Below are 12679 nucleotides of genomic sequence, written 5' to 3'. Positions count from 1 at the left end.
TAATCATAAATACAAATTTAAGTTTCCTTTGGTTGCCTTTTAACTATAGACTTAAAATGCTTCTCATGCTAAATCTGTACTATCTGCTATCATAGTTCAAGATGTAAGTTTCCTTTGGTTGCCTTCTAACTATACATTAAAGATGTTTCTCATGCTAAATCTATATGATCAACTATCATATTCACAAGGTCGAGATTTTGAGTTTCCTTTAATTGTCTTTTAAATATAAACTTAAAAATGTTTCTCGCCGGGCGTGGTGGCGCACGCCTTTAGTCCCAGCACTCGGGAGGCAGAGGCAGGCGGATTTCTGAGTTCGAGGCCAGCCTGGTCTACAAAGTGAGTTCCAGGACAGCCAGGGATATACAGAGAAACCCTGTCTCGAAAAACCAAAAAAAAAAAAAAAAAAAGAAGCAGGGTGTGAGGCTGCCTATTACCCTAGGACTCAGGAGGGTGCAGGAGGATCACAAGTTTGGGGTCACTCTGGGCCACATGAGACCCTGACACAAGCAAAATTGTTTCTCATTATGCTATTTATATGCAGTCTCCTAGACAGAAAAAAAAAAAAAGCCCTTTTTGCTATTTCTGCTCCATGAAAGTTTTTTGTCTTCTGTAACCTCATCTTAAAGAATGTTCATGCTTTTAACAAATTTATCCCTTTTATAAATTTATAAGCTCCAGGAAACCCACTCAGATCTACCTCTTGTGGACCAAACAGACTTCATCCAGATAAATACACCTGCCAACAATAGTCTAAGTTCCTACCTGTCATCTATTCTTGACATGGGATTCTTCTCCTGCTCCCTAGGATTGGGACTTCCCCCACCCCAACCACCAAGAATGTACACCTTCAAATGTACACCTAAGAAAAATTTTTCTCCCAAACTTTATTCTCTACCTCTAATATATAAGTATGTATTTCAGCATCTTGTCAAGTACAGGCATTACTCAAAATCTACATCCAGGAGAGCTCCAGAGAAGCAACCCACAATGCTCCAATCTACTCTCACAGACACAGATGTGTCTACTGGACCTGCTCTTTCTACCTACAGATGGTTCCACAGACCCTAGACAGCAAGGAAAGAGCCAACTCTTCTAACACTGGATCAACATCCCATCTCCATTTTCTTAGGTTTCCCAGAGACACATTACCCCAAGGTCAGCAGGAAGTAGCTAAAGATCAAGACAACCTTATTCTTGCCTCACCATCCCATCTTTCTAGTTTTTCCTTTTTTAAATTAAACCAAAATGTAAGAATGTTAGTATTCCTTCTAGGCTCTGCCCAGCAGTTACCTGGTAACAGCCAGGTAGGCCTGGTTTACTATATAAGAGGGTGTGTGCCACCTCCTTGCTCTCTTATTCTCTCTGACTTTCTTCTCTTCCTGGCCCTTTCTCCCTCTCTCCCCACTCCTCCCTCCTCTCTCCATGTGTTCCTGGCCAACCTTGCCTCTTCTCCTTCTCCTTTCCTCTCTCCCTCCCACCCCCACCCCCCGTCCTTTTCTGTCTCTACTCCCTTGTCAACTTCCCTTCCCATGCCCTAAATAAACTTTATTCTATACTATACCCATTGTATGGCTGGTACCTCAGCATAAGGCACCCTTTCCATTTCACTATACCTGACTCTATAAAACAAATCCTGTCCATATATATGACATAACATGTGTTCTCCTCCATGTTCCCCCATGACAGTTCTCTTGTGCCATGGCCTTATCTGCTGCCTGGCCTATCAACCTCCATTGCCCATACCTACCTCTCAATCACACCAAAAAATAATAAAAAAATAAAGCCCAAATTCAAGAGTTTTCTAGTATCCCAGAGTTCCAGGTACTCCACACCCTTCAACCCTCTGCATCCACGAAGGCTATGAGTCAGCCGTTCTGGGGTGGAACTGTGAGCCAAGCATAACCCCAGGGCCTGGCAAGGGAGAAGATGCCATGAAACAATGGAGGTATGTATCATGGGAGCCTTATGACTGGAGATACTGATTTCTCCTTCCCTCCCCCATCCATTCCACTATATGACATCTGAGGAAAAAAGCAAACAACCAGCTCTTGCTCCCTCCTTGTTCTCTTATTCTGCAAGCCACTCTGTACCTAGGAGCCACAAACCCCTGCCAGGAAAATAAATGCACAAGGAGCACCACTTAAACTGTGAATGGTGGCACACACCTTCAATCCCAGAGGATTATCAGAAGTTCAAGGCCATCCTCCATTGTATAGAAATGCCAAAGCCAAGCCTGGGATAGAGACCGTGAGGACTGAACCCTGAGCTGTGCATACTAGGCAAGCACTCTACCAACTGATCTACATCCTCAGTCACATTCTCTCAGTCTAAAAATTATTTTAAGAATTTTGTTTTTAATTATGCATATGTGAATATATACATATGGGGATGTATGCCTGTGATGCATGTGCAGATATCTGCAAAGGCCAGAGGCATCTGGAATCGAAACTACAACAGGTTATGAACCACCTCACTAACATAGGTGCTGGGAAATGAACTAGGGTTCTCTGGAAAAGTAGCAAGTGCTCTTAACTGCTGAGCCATCTTCTCAGTCCTACCTCTCAATTTTTAAAATATATTCTCCAATTCTCATGTAGGTTTAATAGGACTGGGCACATACCTATACACATTTGCCCATTTACAATCTCTTTGCAGGGAATGATACTTGAAATTTAAAGTAACAGAATGCCTCTACAGCAGACTGCAGAAACAATAGAACTGAGCTCACAAAAGGTCAAGAGGGATGCCAAGCAGAGGGAACAGCATGTGCAAGTATTTCACAAGAGTTACAAATGAACACACTGTAGCTCAAGAAGTGGTAAGGAGCCAGGTGTGGTGATGCATGCCTTTAATCCTAGCACTTGGGAGGCAGAGGTAAGTGGACCTCTGTTGAATTTGAGACCAGCCTGGTTTAATAGCAATTCTAGGATAGCCAGATTTAATAGAAAGACCCTGTGTCAAACATGCCTACCACACCCCACCACCGACAAAAAAGTGGAGGAGGGCAGGGTGTAAAAGGCAAAGGTCTGGGACCATAGGAGAGTAATAAATCAATTTCCAGAGGCACTCTGAGGGAGCAGGACTAAGTGTTCTTCTGGGTAACAGTGTTTGGAGACTTAAGGAGAAGGTATCCAGATTACCCTCCAGGCCATTTGTGAAGACTCAATGAAGAAGAGTAAATATTCAGAGAACAAAACCCAAGCTGCATTAGAATTGCTCAATTTAATCAAGGGAAATGGTTCAGTGGGTAAAGTGTTTGTTGTGCAAGCATGAGGACCTGAGTTCAGATCCCTACACCCATGTAAAAAGCAGGCAGGCATGGCAGTGTGCACCATAATCCCAGCACTGGTGGGGCAGAGACAGGTGAAGCATGGAAGCTTGCTAACCAGCCAAAATGGAGAGCTTCACATTCAGTAAGAGACCCTATCTCAAAAATACATACATACATACATACATACATACATACATACATACTAGAAAAAATAAGGTGGTGAACAATAATATACTCAAGAAAGAAAGATAGGAAGAAAAGAAGGAAGGGAGGGAGGGAAAATGGGCGAGAGAGGGAGGAGGAAGGAGTGAATTAATGTTAAATTCAGGAAGCCTGAGACACAGGTAGAGCTAAGGATGTTCATACAGTGGTCTAGATCTAGCCTGAGGTGGAAGGTTGTACTGGAAAGACAGGCTCTTCTCTCTGCTTACAAGGTGGGACTAGATAATAAACCCAGTTCTCCCTTTGTTTCCCTTTACATTTGTTAACTGCCATTAGCTGTTGGCTCCCACAGACAAAAACACCTTGCCTTACTCAGCCCTCTGAAATTATGCCTGCCATGTACCATGTACCAGGAACTTGTGGAATGAAAGAATGAGTGAATGACTAAGACAACAGTACTATCCTTGGCTGCACTGAGAGGCTAAATGAGATAGATGCAGTATTCCTCCAAGCATGTTCATATAGTGAGTGCTCAATAGATGTAAGCTACATGTATCTTCGGCAACACTACATAGAAGAGGAGAAGCTAAACCCAGGTCTGCCAACATCTGAGGAAGTAAAAAAAAATGCTAAAGATGTAAGGGGATGCCTCAGTGGGGGCCCTAAAATAGGCAGCCTTCATGCAGACAGCCTATCACCTTCAAATGCTGTGGAGAGGACATGTAGTCAGAATGAGATGTTCCTGTAGGCTCAACCAGGAGGCCTGTCACCAGAGCTGACTGTAGATCACAACACTGTTAGGGCAATGTCAATGACTACAGATGGAATAAATATCCTGTTGTTAACTAGGTACTTTCTAGATGTTAAGTTCTGTTCTCTGACAACATCACAGCAATAAAATATTTAAGTTTCTTGTTGTGTTTTTTAAATGACACACTAAGAGCTGGAGAGATGCTTCAGTATTAAGACCACATAACTCTCCTGCACAGGACCTGAGTTCTGTTCCCAGCACCTACATCAGGTGACTCATCAGTGATTGTAATTATGGCTTCTAAGGGATCTGACATCTTCTAAACAGAAGGCACCTACAGTCATGTACACAGTCTCACAAATAGATATACATCTACACATGATTTTAAAATAAAATAAATCTTTAAAACAAACAATGACATACAAGGTCGTACATGAGGTCCACAGAAGTACCATGAACCACACACTAGAGTAATGAGGCTTATACACTCTTCCAAGTCCCTCTGGAAGCACCTGGCACCAGCTAAATGTCTCCTGTAGAAGGCTGCACCATACCCAGTCCATACAGGTAACTTACATTTGTCTTGCTGTTACTACTTTGGCTGAAAGCATAGTCACAACACACCAGTAGATACTAGTTCTTACAGGTCAGGAGACTGCCCACAATATAGGTGCCTTTCCTCTTAAAAGGTAGAAGCATCATGGGGTGGCCCTACACCCACACTCATCCAGTGTCTTCACTTCTTGAAACTCTAGCTGCCAATTCAAAAGGTTGTTCTAAGGAACCAACAGGATGAGGGATGGGACAGAAAGTCGGATCAAGAAAAACACTGAGATGTCAAGTCTGTGAGGGAAGCTCCATTGAATCAGCTAGACACAGAATTGTGTTGCATCAGCTTACAATATCAGTGATTTTCCATGGTCCCTTTGGTGACCTGTCCTGAATCAGTCATCCTGGGTTCTTTCCAATAGAGGCTCTTCTGCCACTCACCAATTATGGGAAAGAAAACTGCCTAACTTCTCTGGCTGCTGTGGAACTTTGTGCAGACATCAAAAACTAAAGGTCCATTTGCCTTCATCCTTGTAAACAGTCTACTTCCAGAAATAGTATCAGAAAAGGCCCAATACTCTTTTTCTTTTGCAACTAGATCATAGACTGTGTTATCTGTTTTTAGCCAGTGAGATAAAGGAGATCTCCTGGGGTGCTTCCTCATAAAAAACAGGAGAAGAGAATGCATCCCTTCTCCAGTTGGACATCAAGTGGAAGCCGAGTAATACCTGGAACTGGTCACTATTATGTGACAGAATGAGACATACAAAAAGTCAATGCCTTAAAGATACTGCTGAGGAGAGAAAAGAACAGCCTAGACCTGGACAATACTGCTAAACTGGTCCTGGGATCACCCAGCCCCACACTGTGTTATAAGAGATGATTAGTATTTCTTATTATTTAAATCATTTTTAGTCCAGCTCTGCTCAAATCATTTTGACAGATTTTCTGCCACTTTATTCAACTTTTATCTCTGAAGTCCACTATGCCCAGCCTAGAGCTGAGTCTAGAACCCCATAAACAAGGGGCTTCTTCTCCTACTCCTCCTCCTCCTCCTTCTTCCTCCTCCTTTCTTCCCTCTTCTCTCTTCTTCTTCCTCTTCCTCTCTCTTCTCTCTTCTCTACTCTTCTCCTCTCTTTTCCTCCTCCTTCTTCTCTTCTTCCTCCTCCTCTTCTTCTCTTCTTCTTCCTCCCCCTTCTTCTCAGTTGGATCTCATATAGCCCATGCCAGCCTCAAAGTTGCTATATAGTCAAGGAAAATCTCGAATTTCTGATCCTCCTGCTTCTGTTTCCTTAGTGCTGGGTACAGGCATGTACCACCAGGCCCATATAATGCAGTGTTGGACAGCAAACCCAGCGCTTCATGTATGATAGGAAAACACTATACCAAGTAAACTATTTCCTTAACCTCAGGTTCTGTGTTTATGAGGATTATGGTCCAAATCTAGGGTTGGCAAACCTTATATAAGGGCATCTGTTTATAGAGCACATAGTCTCTGTCAAAATGACTCACCTCTACTGCTATAGAACAAATCAACAAACAAAACATACACAAATAGGACTAGCTATGTGCCAAAATAAAATTTTATTTATAAAATCAGAGGTTTAGGGAAGATCCAGCCTGAGGGTCTCATTTGGTCCATCCGCTACCTATAGTCTCCAAATTCCTAAAACATCTCTGAGCTTCTCCCCAACCCTCTAAACTAACACTGCAGGCTAAAGTGACCGCTAAGTGCTTGACAGGTTGGGGACCCAGCTCCTCTACAGCTTCTATTTGGTGTTCTACATGTCAATCTTGGCCTTTTCCTAAGAATAAGAGTGTCAAGAAAGCTGAGCCTGGAAATAGGTCCCTCAGACTGAAAACAGGTGAGTTTCCCCACTGAGGTCCAAAGGAGCAACTCCCACATCCCTCACTTTCAAGAGCCTCCTTGAAACCCAGTTTGTCCCTCAAGTTCTAGCCCAGTAGGAAAAGGGGGTATGCAGGCTTTGAATCTAAGAGCACCTCCTAGATTCAACCATTAAAAACAGGCATGGGCTCAATTTGCAAAGAAACAGAGACTAAAAGAAAGACAAAAAAACTAAAGTGTACCTAAAGGCAAAGCTAGGATTCAAACCTAGGGTTTTTGTTGCATTACACACAGACACTCAGGCCCAGGTGCCCTTTCCCAGTCCTGCAAAGGGTCAAGAGCAAGACCAAGGAGAACAGCTATTCTCTCCTTTCATTGGCTCCAGCTCCACTCTCAATGGCTTCCCAGCTCTACCTATATAGTAAGACTGGGTACTCAGTTCCCAGAGCCTGGGGATTAGCAGGTGGTTGTCAAGCCTCTGAAAACAGAATGCTCTTGTCACCATAAGACCATGACAGATTCACACGCATGCCTCTATCTCTTGTCTATTTCAAGTTTAATGTAACAATAAAGTTACTACTCCTTTCTGGGTTGGCACTCTGTAGACTACTACTAAGTGTCACACACACTCACCCCTCAGGAACTGAATGCTCCTCTAGACAGAAGACATATTGTCCAGCTTCCCAGCCATCACACACTATCATCTAACACCGACAGCAAACCCTCCTGGTAACAAGGAAGTGGGATCCAGAAAGAAACAGATTCACCTGACACTGTCCCATAAGACCCACAGACACCCATGTGACAGCTGAATGGGCAGTATACCAAAAAAATGAGGGAAAAAATGGAGTAGCTGAGAAACATCACAGAATATGTAGTATGTTTGGTAGGAACGAATTGCTGTGCCTCTGTTGAATGCAAACCTTCCAAGGTCCAAGGTCCTAGATTTTACAACTACCTTAGGGCAAATTTGGCATTTATCAGTCAATGAAACAGGTGGTGTGCAGACTACACACAGCTTCTAATCAGATCATGACAGGAGCCAAGGGTTGGGGGACAACTCAGTAACAGAGAACACTTGCCTGGCCCTGAATTACATTCCATAGGGGAAGAGGTGGACACAAAAAGAAATAGGAAGAGGAAGAAGAAACATAGAATAAAAGTAAAAATTACAATCTGAGTACAAAATGGGTGTATTTCTGACTTCTACTTTCTCATCTGCTAAATGGGACATAAGACTACATCCCTGCACAGCTGACAAAGTTCAAGTAAACCTCGGAGAAAGGAAGCTATGCTGTGCAATGACATCATCTTGGACACTGAACATGACTTCAGAACTTAATTTCTTCCACTATACAATGGGCTCACTTTTTGCCCATGAGAATTCTATTAGGTGAGAAGAGGGCTCCAGAGCAAAGCCTAACCTAAACGGTACCACTTTGAGAGGTATGAGGATATTCTAAAAAGACATTTTGCCCCTCCCCTGGCTATCAGACTATGAAGACAGTGGTCCCTAAGGATTAAAATCTTATTCTGGAACATGAAAAGCCTAGAAAAGGAAAAGTCTGGATCCCTAGTGCCAGCTGCAGGGAGAGGCTTGTCTCTCAGAAAGAAATTTCACGTGGTTCTTACAATCTGTCAAACCATCTTGCAGGACAGACTAAAGCCAGATAATAATGGGACAGTGGGGCACAGCGAGTGTCTGTCTGAGAATTCCTGGTTCCTCCCTCTAGAACGCAGGAGCAAGTGGGCAAAGCCTAAGAGGGAGCCCACTGCTCAGACATGGACCAGAGACCACAGCTAGCACCAAACTAAGAAGGGCTTCCAGGTCCGTGTCCTATCGATGGATTTTAAAATTGAATACACTTGGGATGGTTTTCCAGTGAGACATGAGCCAGTGTGTGTCAGGCTGAATCCGTGTGACCAGGGAGTGAAGATGGAGGTCATTATTCAATGATTCTCCATCCCCTCTCGGAGAACCAGGAAAGCCTTTCAGTGAACTGTGGAATTATGAAGTTGTGGAATCATTTTCTTTGACTGATACAACTAAGCAGTATTTAGAAGTCAAACTTTGTCTGAATGGACAACATTTAGTTCTTTTACTCGCTGGAAGAAGAAATGTTTGGAAAAAAGAGCTTACATTATCTATCATTCAAAGCGTCCAGAGGAGGGACTAATTGGGAAGATGAAGCTTATATTCCTTGGAGTTATTTCCCACCAAATGTGACAAAATTTAACTCATTTGCAATCCATGGATCAAATGATAGGAGAGTTTATGAGGCACTTCACCCTGTGCCACAGCATGAGCTACAACAAGGACAAAAACCTGACTTCCATCATCTAGAATATTTCAAGCCTTTCAGTTTTAACACACTGCTTGGAGAAGAATGGAAGCAGCCAGAATCAGACCTGTGGTAATCTAATAAATTACATAAACACATTTCTACAACAAACATTTTAACAGAGATCACTGAAATGTAGTATCTCTGTGGTAAATTGTATACGGTGAACAAAGAAATAGAAACTCTGTGTAGAGCCGGGGGTGGTGGCGCACACCTTTAACCCCAGTACTCGGGAGGTAGAGGCAGGCGGATTTCTGAGTTCGAGGCCAGCCTGGTCTACAAAGTGAGTTCCAGGACACCCAGGGCTATACAGAGAAACCCTGTCTCGAAAAAACCAAAAAAAAAAAAAAGAAAAGAAACTCTGTGTAGCATAAAATAATTTTTACTTAATTCCTCTCCACACTTGAAATCAGTACAAAACAATACTCTATTTTAGTTGATGAGACCATCTATATCTGCTAAGGCATCAAGATAGAGGAGTTATCTAACTAGATATTTTTACTGGGTAAGAAGAAATGAAATAGTCTTGAATTAAGGAAATGGAGTTGATAATTTTACGTATAGATAAATGATATTTTCTTAATGTTGCCAAAAAAAGATGTCAGAAACCTTCATTTGATTTTTGAAGTGTCAAACAATCCTGGGTGAAGATTGTTCCCAATATAATAAATCAGTACCCTTGTCTCACACACACACACACACAAAATAATAATAATAATAATAATAATAATAATAATAATAATAATAATGGGACAGTGATGGGCAGACCACACCTCGACCATGACTGCTCAGTTAGACATACCTTTGGCTCTCTACTCTAAATCTAGACCTCATGTCAGGAATTCAAAGATGGACTTCAGGGTCATTGAACCTTTGTGTTCCTTTTCTCAGTATGGCTGAACTGAATAAATCTCCTTTCTCTGCTTTTCACTATGCCTTATCTTTTTAATTGTCCTCACTGAGGACAAATGGAGAGTCTGCCTCTTAAGGCTGACGGAGACCAGGTTCTAACTAGGTTCTAATAGGTCTAGTAACAAGGAACTCGGAGACTTCCAGGCCAGGTGATAACACCAACACCACCTGAGAACAGTACTCTTGACCCCAGCCTGTGCAGCACACAGAAGGCCAAAAGTTTATGCATAAGCTCAAAATATTTTCTAAGAGTAAAAAGTAGATTTAGGGTAGCATTTTATTTTTGTTTTTAGAGTTCTCTTAGAGACTCCCCAAACAGCTACTAACCTAAATATAGGGAGGTGTAATTAAGCCCTGAAGCCAAGACACCAGGTGAAGTGGTGATAAGGCCAAGGAGAAGGGGATATACCCTGAGCAGGCAGCTGCTTTCTGACTGTGCCCTAATACTTACTGCAGATGCTACACAGAACTTAACCCTGCTGTTGCTAAAAAGGGGTAAAGACTTCCCTGAGCTTCTAGCTATGGTGATACTACAGAAGCTCCAAGGAACCTTCCTGTGGCTCCAAAGCCAGCTTTCAGAAATTGGAAGAAAAACTGGAAAGTCGTGGAGGCAAAGTGGTGCCTTACTTCCATATGCCCAAGGCCAGCCCATTGGTTTCCATCACTTTGGTCCTCTGCTCCCATCTACAGCCTAAGGTTTACTCATTCTTCAAAAGCCAACTCAAATATCATCCTTTTGCAAAGCTCCTGACTACTCTGACCAGCTACCTTCTCCCTCCCCCCCCTCCTACCCTGGGCTTCTTCAGAGATCAGCCTCACTCTCACTGCTGGGAACAGAGAGAGTAAAGTGCCCCACCCTAGAAAGATTCTGTACAGATAGCAAACAAGAAAATGATGACCAAGTCCCAACAAAAGCCTGTAAAAACTACTAGAGCTGGCATCCCCTCAAGATGAACACTTCAGTGTCACCTGAAGAACAAGTAGGTGAAGGTGCATCATAGGACCTTTCGAATCTGGACAATGAGGAGGAGCCTGGAAAGGGAAAGGAAGACTGGGGAAGATGATGGAGTCACTGTGTGGGAGAGAGACAAAGTCAAGGGAGATTTTGAATCCTCAGGGTATTGGCAAGCACAGTGAAGAGAGACCATTAGGGAAACCTCCACCTTAAGTATGGGTAGGAAAGGCATGAGCCACGGACAAAGAAGACATAGGATAGAAGGCATTATATTAGGGAAGACACTGATTACAGGGATAGCTGAGTTGGAGAAGCTGTCTCTCACTAATTCCCCTCCTCTGTTAAATACAAACTGTCTGAGGTCACTCTTCATCCAAGAACCCTTGAAGAACTCTGTTGGGCACCGGATGTGGGGAAATGAAAGGGGGTGGGAGAGATGACCCATGTCCCACCAGAGCTCTGGGGCTCTGGGCGGGCAGACACAGGAGACTGCTCCAGGGACCCGTCTCCTTCGGGACCCCACAGAACCGCCTGCGGGATGGGCGTCGGGCTGTTTAGGCCACTGGATCACGCTCCAGGGGTGGGGAAGGTGCAGTCTCCGCACTACCGAGCACTGGGTACCGTGGGAAAGTCGGCTCTGGGGTCTCTGGGCCTCACAGAGGCCAGAGAGGCCAGAGAGGACAGGTTCTCAGTCTCGGACATCCCAAATGCCTGCCACTGGATGTCTCAGAAGAGCTGAGAACAAAGTGCCCCCACCCCCACGCCCAGCTCCGTCAGCCTAGGGGCTGAAGGGAGAGGGGGCAGGGAAAAGGGGCTGGGTGGTTTCTGGGCGGGTGAGAGTCTGGCTAGCTCAGGCTTCTACACTTTGGGTTGGCTGGTGACCTTGGCTAGATCACAGGAAGGCTTCCCAGGGAGGTTAGAGGGAAACCTTTTCCATTGTTCCAACTCAGTGGATATTGATGAGAAGAGACAGTCCATGGTTTTAGAACTTTATTGTAGAAAAGCAGAGAGAGATTAAAGAGGCAGAGGGTGGCCATGACCACGTGGAGAGAGGGGAGAAGGACGGGGGAGAGAGGGAACAAGAAAAGAGGGCTAGAGAGAAAGCAAGAGAAACAAGAGAAGCAAGGAGCTAGGAGGGAGCCAAGCAGCCCCTTTTATAGTGGGCTGAGCTACCTTGCTATTACAAGGTAACTGTGGGGGGTGGGATCTGGACAACCTACGTGACTGATGGCCACAGAATGATGAACTTGAGGGCTCATGGTGTCAGGTGTTTGTGTCTGGGGGCATAGCTCACTGTTCACTTGTAGAATTTTCTACTGGGTCTCCAGAGTAAACCTTGCTCGACCAGAACACAGACTGCCTTTTGAGGTCCCACAGAACTCCAAGTTTTAAATACTAGAAACAAAGGTATGTAACACTCACCTTTGTTGACACACAGGTATGTAATCTCCCAGGTCCTGAGAAGGCTTAAACAAGAACCTGGCTACATCATGGAAACCAAAAAGAAGCATACCCAGACTGTCTGGGTCAGGCCAGAGGGGTTGGTGCTTGAACAACATTCAGGGAGGCCATGAAGATAAGTACAAGAAGGCCAAGAACACAGGAAGCCCTTCCTTCTCCACTCTACCTACCCATGGCCTAAGTAGTGAAACTATGGCCAGGTTACCAACCCTCTTTGGTCTTCAGACTTTCCTCAACTCTACCCTAATACAAAGACAATGCACACTTCATGCTGCATATCAAAAAATGTTTTCCTTCACACAATATGTATTCACTGATAAGTGGATATTAGCTCAAAACTTAGGATACCCAAGATATAAGATACAATTTGCTAAACGCATGAAACTCAAGAAGAATGAAGACCAAAATGTGGACAATATGCCCCTTCTTA

At 43.8% G+C, this 12679-nt stretch overlaps 1 protein-coding gene and 1 pseudogene across 1 annotated transcript in view; one reads left to right on the top strand and one right to left on the bottom strand.

Moving 5' to 3' along the window:
• Grk5 (G protein-coupled receptor kinase 5) overlaps nt 1-12679 on the bottom strand; it is a 198959-nt gene that overhangs the window by 119560 nt on the left and 66720 nt on the right. The window lies entirely within an intron of this gene.
• On the top strand, nt 8423-9020 carry LOC110285686 (annotated as a pseudogene).

This window comes from Mus caroli, chromosome 19, assembly GCF_900094665.2.
Source record: "Mus caroli chromosome 19, CAROLI_EIJ_v1.1, whole genome shotgun sequence".
Lineage (NCBI taxonomy): Eukaryota > Metazoa > Chordata > Mammalia > Rodentia > Muridae > Mus > Mus caroli.
Note: the sequence above shows the minus strand (reverse complement) of the source record. Positions and strands in the feature narration are given on the sequence as shown.